This window comes from Callithrix jacchus, chromosome 19 (genome assembly GCF_049354715.1).
Source record: "Callithrix jacchus isolate 240 chromosome 19, calJac240_pri, whole genome shotgun sequence".
In the NCBI taxonomy this organism is placed as follows: Eukaryota; Metazoa; Chordata; class Mammalia; order Primates; family Cebidae; genus Callithrix; species Callithrix jacchus.
Window position 1 is genome coordinate 23,508,323 of NC_133520.1, and position 6,110 is coordinate 23,514,432.

The window sequence follows — 6,110 nt, forward strand, 5'->3', positions numbered from 1 at the left end:
ATTAACCCTGGAGGAAAGAAGAGAGTTGCTAGTAACGTTCTGATTCTTAAGTTGTGGGAGGTGGTTTTCATATGTTTATTCTATTATTAGTTTATAACTTACAGATCGATTTCACATGTATGTATACAGGTATTTAATACTTTATTCAATATTTCATAAAACTAAAATCAACATAACAATAAAAACATCCAATGCACTGGCTCAAAAAACATCTTAAGCAAAAGATATTTCTTTCCCTCAAAATAGAGATTTCCATCAAAGTCAACAAAAATGGACTAAAAAGGAGAGGAAGAAAAAGAACAGCCTGTCTAGGCTGTCGTCACTGATTTTTTTTAAAGCATTGACTACATGGATCAGTATTTATTGTCATGGTTAGTAAATGAATCAGGCAAGACCCATGTTGAGGAGTAGACTGTTTTCTCCTGGGATCAACCTTTGAATGTTAAAGCAGAAAAAGGTTCCAGAATAAATTCACCCAAGTTAGTAACAGACCATGTCTGTTTTGTAGGCTAAAACAGATTGTTTTCTTCAAACTATATTTTTACACAAACCCATCTTACCAGTAGGAGTGTAGCATGCACCAGACTGGACCAGGTTCTTTTGTGAACACAATTTTTTTTTTTGAGACAGGGTCTTATTCTGTTTCCCAGGCTGGCATGCAGTGGTGCGATCTCAGCTGGCTGCAGCCTTGACCTGTTGAGCTTAAGTGATCCTCCCACCTTAGCCTCCTGAGTAACTGGGACTACAGGTGTGTGCTGCCATACCCAGCTAATTTTTAAATTTTTTTGTAGAGATGGGATCTCGCTATATTACCCAGGCTCGTATAAAACTCCTAGACTCAAGTGATCCTCCTGCCTCAGCCTCCCAAAGCACTGGGATTATAGGCATGAGCCACCAGGTCCAGCCAGTGGACACAATTTATTTACTGCTATCACTCAAAATTCAGTTGAAATGGATGTATTCTTTAAACTGAATATAAGCAGTGGCTTTCAGGCATGAATTTTGCTCAATAAATCATGAAGTATTCATGATTACTTATTAGTGAGAATAAAATAAAATTGGCCACCTAGCAGCCTGGGAACTCTATCTGTCTAAGGTAATAAGTATTACTACATTAAAGCAAACTTGCCTGTCTTAAAAGCCATCCCTAGTCCCAAGGATTTACTGGAATACAAGGATCAATTATGAACTGTTGGGCTTGCAAAGGTGGAACAAGCCTTCATTATCTTTGTGCTGTGTGTTGGACTGTGTGCTCCCCCAACCCACCACCAGTTCACATATTGAAGTTCTAAGCCCAGTACCTACTTGAAAGTAGGGTCATTGCAGATGTAATTAAAGTATGATGAGGTCATACTAGAGGAGGGTGGGCCCTGAATCCAAAATAACTGGTGCCTTTATGAAAAGGGGAAATTTAGCTGAGTGCCGTGGCTCATGCCTATCATCCCAGCATTTTGGGAGGTGGAGGCAGGAGGATCACTTCAGCCTAAGAGTTTGAGACCACCCTGGGCAACAAGGTGAGACCCCACTTATAGGAAAGATAAGAAATTAGCCAGGTATAGTGATGCACAGCTGTAGTCCCAGCTATTCAAGAGGCTGACACAGGAGGATTGCTTGAGTCTAGGAGGTCAAGGCAGCAGAAAGCTATTGCTGTGTCACTGCACTTCAGCCTGGGTAACAGAGGGAGACCTAGCCTCAAAAAAAATAGTTGGGGGAACACAGACACATGCACGAGCAGGATACCATGTGACAATGGAGGCAGAGACCGGGTGATGCGACAGAAGCAGAGGAGCACCAAAGATTGCCAGCAAACCAGCACACCACCAGGAGTGAGAAGAGAGGCCTGGAGCAGATTCTCCTTCTCAGCCCTTGGAAGGAGCCAACCCCGCCAACACCCTCATCTTGGACTTCTAGTTTCCAGAACTGTGAGACAACAAATTAGGTTGTTCTAATGTCACCGGTCAGGTCCATGTCTGTTCTGCCTGTGCATAGTAAATCAATCACTGTGACATGGGTTTTGCAAAAGAAAAAAGATTTGTGAGGCCACCAAGCTAGAAGAACAGTTCTCAAATCAGCCTCCCTGAAGATAAAGCCTAGGGAGATATATATATATATCTGTATATGTATATATACATGTATACACATATATATACATATATATATGCATATATATTTTTTGAGACAGAGTTTTGCTCTTGTTTCCCAGGCTGGAGTGCAATGGTGTAATCTCAGCTCACTGCGACCTCCACCTCCCTGTTCAAGCGATTTTTCTGCCTCAGCCTCCCAAGTAGCTGGGATTACAGGCGCTGGCCACTACATAAAGCTAATTTTTGGTATTTTTAATAGAGACAGGTCTTCACCACATTGGCCAGACTGGTCTCAAACTCCTGACCTGAAGTGCCTTGGCCTCCCAAAGTGCTGGCATTACAGGCACGAGCCATTGCGCCTGGCCAGTCCTCTCCTCATTCTAACGGGCTCTCTGTGCCAGAACTGTTTCTTGTCCTCATCCGAAGCCTCATTTTTCATTCTCATTACAGATTCCTCATGCCCCCAAATAGAGCTGTTTTATTTTGAGGAGTCTTCACTTCAGATGAAGGCTGCTATGTAGACAATTCTAGAGGAACAACTGCCCTCTGAAGAGGGCGAGAAGGTATTCTCCTTCTTTCTTCACCTCCATGCCTGTCCCCATCATGGCTTTGAGACAGAGGGGCAGAAGGTCACTTGGCCCCCTTAGCTTTTGCTGTATTCAGTGTGATAAAAGTTTATTTACGTTAAAAAAGGAACATTACATTATTGGTATATGCCAATAATTCCAGCACTTTTGGAGGCTGAGGTGGGAGGATTGCTTGAGCCCAGGAGGCCAAGGCTGCAGTGAGCCCTGATCATGCCAGTCTGGGTGACAGAGTGAGAAAACAGCAACAATGAAGCACAGGAATAGGGTCCCTAGTTTAGAATCGAGATAATTTGAGTTTTAGAACTGACTTCCAAGTCCCAGGTGGCCTCGATCCAGTTATTCTAGATCCAGTTCCCCGATCCCTACCTGTCTCTAGCCCTCCTCACCCCAAAAGGTTAAATTCTCGATTTAAAAAGTGATTTTGAAGAACCAGTAATTCTCTCCTTCTGGTGCTACCAAAAGTGAATGAATGGCTCATTGTTAAAGAAGTCATTCCACTGAACAAGGCAATCTCTCCTTTAAACCATGCTAGGAGTATTGGACCAAACGTTATAATTAAGTCAAGTATTCATCTGCATTCCTTGTTGTGCAGCCCAGTGGTGTATTCAGGCCTTTCAAAGTACTAAATTTTTGGGGTCCCATCAACATTATTTGCCTTTAATACAATGAATTTATAAATGAGCAGGTAGTAAAGTATCACAATACTACCTTAATTTTTTGAAAGGGTACAAAGACACTTGAGATTTTTGAGAACTGAGACATTTTACAGGGAAAAGTAGCTAGCAGTTTCCTACATTGCTAAGAGTATTTGCTAGAGTTTAGGTTACCAGTGCAATTATACTTTCAGTATATACCTAAATCCTACTTATCCACTTATCATTCCTACTGATTGGTGAGTGAGAAATACAGATATAATTTACTGGCTAAGACAGTCATGGAACAAAACAAGGTATTCTAGAGAAGCTATAAGCACTTGTCTTTGATTTCTTTTTTTTTTTTTGAGACAGAGTTTCGCTCTTGTTACCCAGGCTGGAATGCAATGGCGCGATCTCGGCTCACTGAAACCTCCGCCTCCTGGGTTCAGGCAATTCTTCTGCCTCAGCCTCCTGAGCAGCTGGGATTACAGGCACGTACCACCGTGCCCAGCTAATTTTTTGTATTTTTTTTTAGTAGAGACAGGGTTTCACCATGTTGACCAGGATGGTCTCGATCTCTTCACCTCGTGATCCACCCGCCTCGGCCTCCCAAAGTGCTGGGATTACAGGCTTGAGCCACTGCGCCTGGCCTTGTCTTTGATTTCTAATGCTGTGGTCAGGGAACTTGAATTGGTCCTGAGTTTGATCTTTTGGTGGGAGTAAAAAGCACATCACTAGGGGTCCTTAAACTTTCTGCTACGAGATGTTACTTTAAAGAAAAACTATGGTAGGGCCGGGTGCAGTGGCTCACGCCTGTAATCCCAGCACTTCAGGAGGCCAAGTTGGGGCAGATCACCTGAGGTCAGGGATTTGAGACCAGCCTGACCAACATGGAGAAACCCCGTCTCTACTAAAAATACAAAATTGGTGAGGCATGGTGGTGCATGCCGGTAATCCCAGCTACTTGAGAGGCTGAGGCAAGAGAATCACTTGAACCCGGGAGGCGGAGGTTGGGGTGAAACAAGATCACACCAAAGTTCTCCAGCCTGGGCAACAAGAACGAAACTCCGTCTTAAACAACAACAACAACAACAACAAAACAACCAAAATAAACCATGGTAAAACATGCCTAGCATAAAATTTACCATATTAACCATTTAAATGTACAGTTCAATGGCATTAAGTATATTCACGTTGTCATGCAACCATCACTACCATTCATCTCTAGAACTTTTTCACCTTGCAAAAATTGCAACTGTACTCCATAGACAATAACTTTTCATTCCCTTCTCCCCCAGATCCTAGCAAAAATCATTCTACTTTCTGTCTCTATGAATTTGTCGAGTCTAGGTACCTCACATAAGTTCAAAGTGGATCATACAATTGTTCTTTTGTGTCTGGCTGATTTCACTTAGCACAGCATCTTCACAGTTCATCTGTGTTGTAACTTGTGCCAGAATTTCATTTCTTTTTAAAGCTGAAGAATATTCCATTGTAGGTAGAGACCACATTTTGTTTGTCCATTAATTCATTAATAGACACAGGTTGTTGCCACCTAAGATGTTCTTTTCATTTTCTGATGTCTCCCATTTCCAGATAACGAGACAGAGCTGGACACAGCTGGGGAGTTGGAATAGGGGGCGGGTTGGAGGTGAGGTAGGTGAGGGGAGGAAGAGGAAGCAGGGTAGGAAGCCACGTGTCTGTGCAGAGTGAGGCAGAGAGGACCATACTCAATTCAGGTTCCGCTCTCTTGAGAGGCCAGGTAGGCAGCTGTTTTCACAAGTTATCTAATGTGAGACAAGATCTGCCAGAAAAGTTCTACCAGCAGCAGTTTATCATAGGTACCCTTTTACCCCTATGTTTAGAACCCTTGGTTTAAAGAGATCCAGGACCAGGCACAGTGGCTCGATTCTATAATCCCAGCACTTTGGGAGGCTGAGGAGAGAGGGTCAATTGAGCCCAGGAGTTCAAGATTAGCATTGAGCAACGTAGTGAGATCCTGTCTCTTAAAAAAAAAATAGCTGGGCCGGGCACGGTGGCTCACGCCTGTAATCCCAGCACTTTGGAAGGCCGAGGCAGGTGGATCATGAGGTCAAGAGATTGAGACCATCCTGGTCAACATGGTGAAACCCTGTCTCTACTAAAAATACAAAAAATTAGCTGGGCATGGTGGTGTGTGCCTGTAATCCCAGCTACTCAGGAGGCTGAGGCAGGAGAATTTCCTGAACCCGGGAGGCGGGGGTTGTGATGAGCCAAGATTGCGCCATTGCGCTCCATCCTGGGTAACAAAAGTGAAACTCCATCTTGGGAAAAAAAAAAAAAGGCTGAGCATGGTGGCGCATAAGTCCCAGCTACTTGAAAGGCTGAAATGGAAGGATTGCTTGAGGCTGCCATGGGCGATGATTGCACCATTGCACTCCAGCCTGAGCAACAGAGAGACAATGTCTTTAAAAAAAAGAGAGAGAGAGATTTAGGTACCTTTAGAATTACATTAATATTTCTGGCTGAGTGTGGTGGCTCACGCCTATAATCCCAACACTTTGGGAGGCCGAGGAGGGTGGATCACCTGGGGTCAGGAGTTTGAGACCAGCCTGACCAACATGGAGAAACCCCATCTCTACCAAAAATACAAAATTAGCTGGGCGTGGTGGCACATGCCTGTAATCCCAGCTACTCGAGAGGCTGAGGCAGGAGAATTGCTTGAACCTGGGAGGCGGAGGTTGCGGTGAGCCAAGATCACACCACTGCACTCCAGCCTGGGCAACAAGAGTGAAATTCAGTCTCAAAAAAAAAAAAAAAAAAAG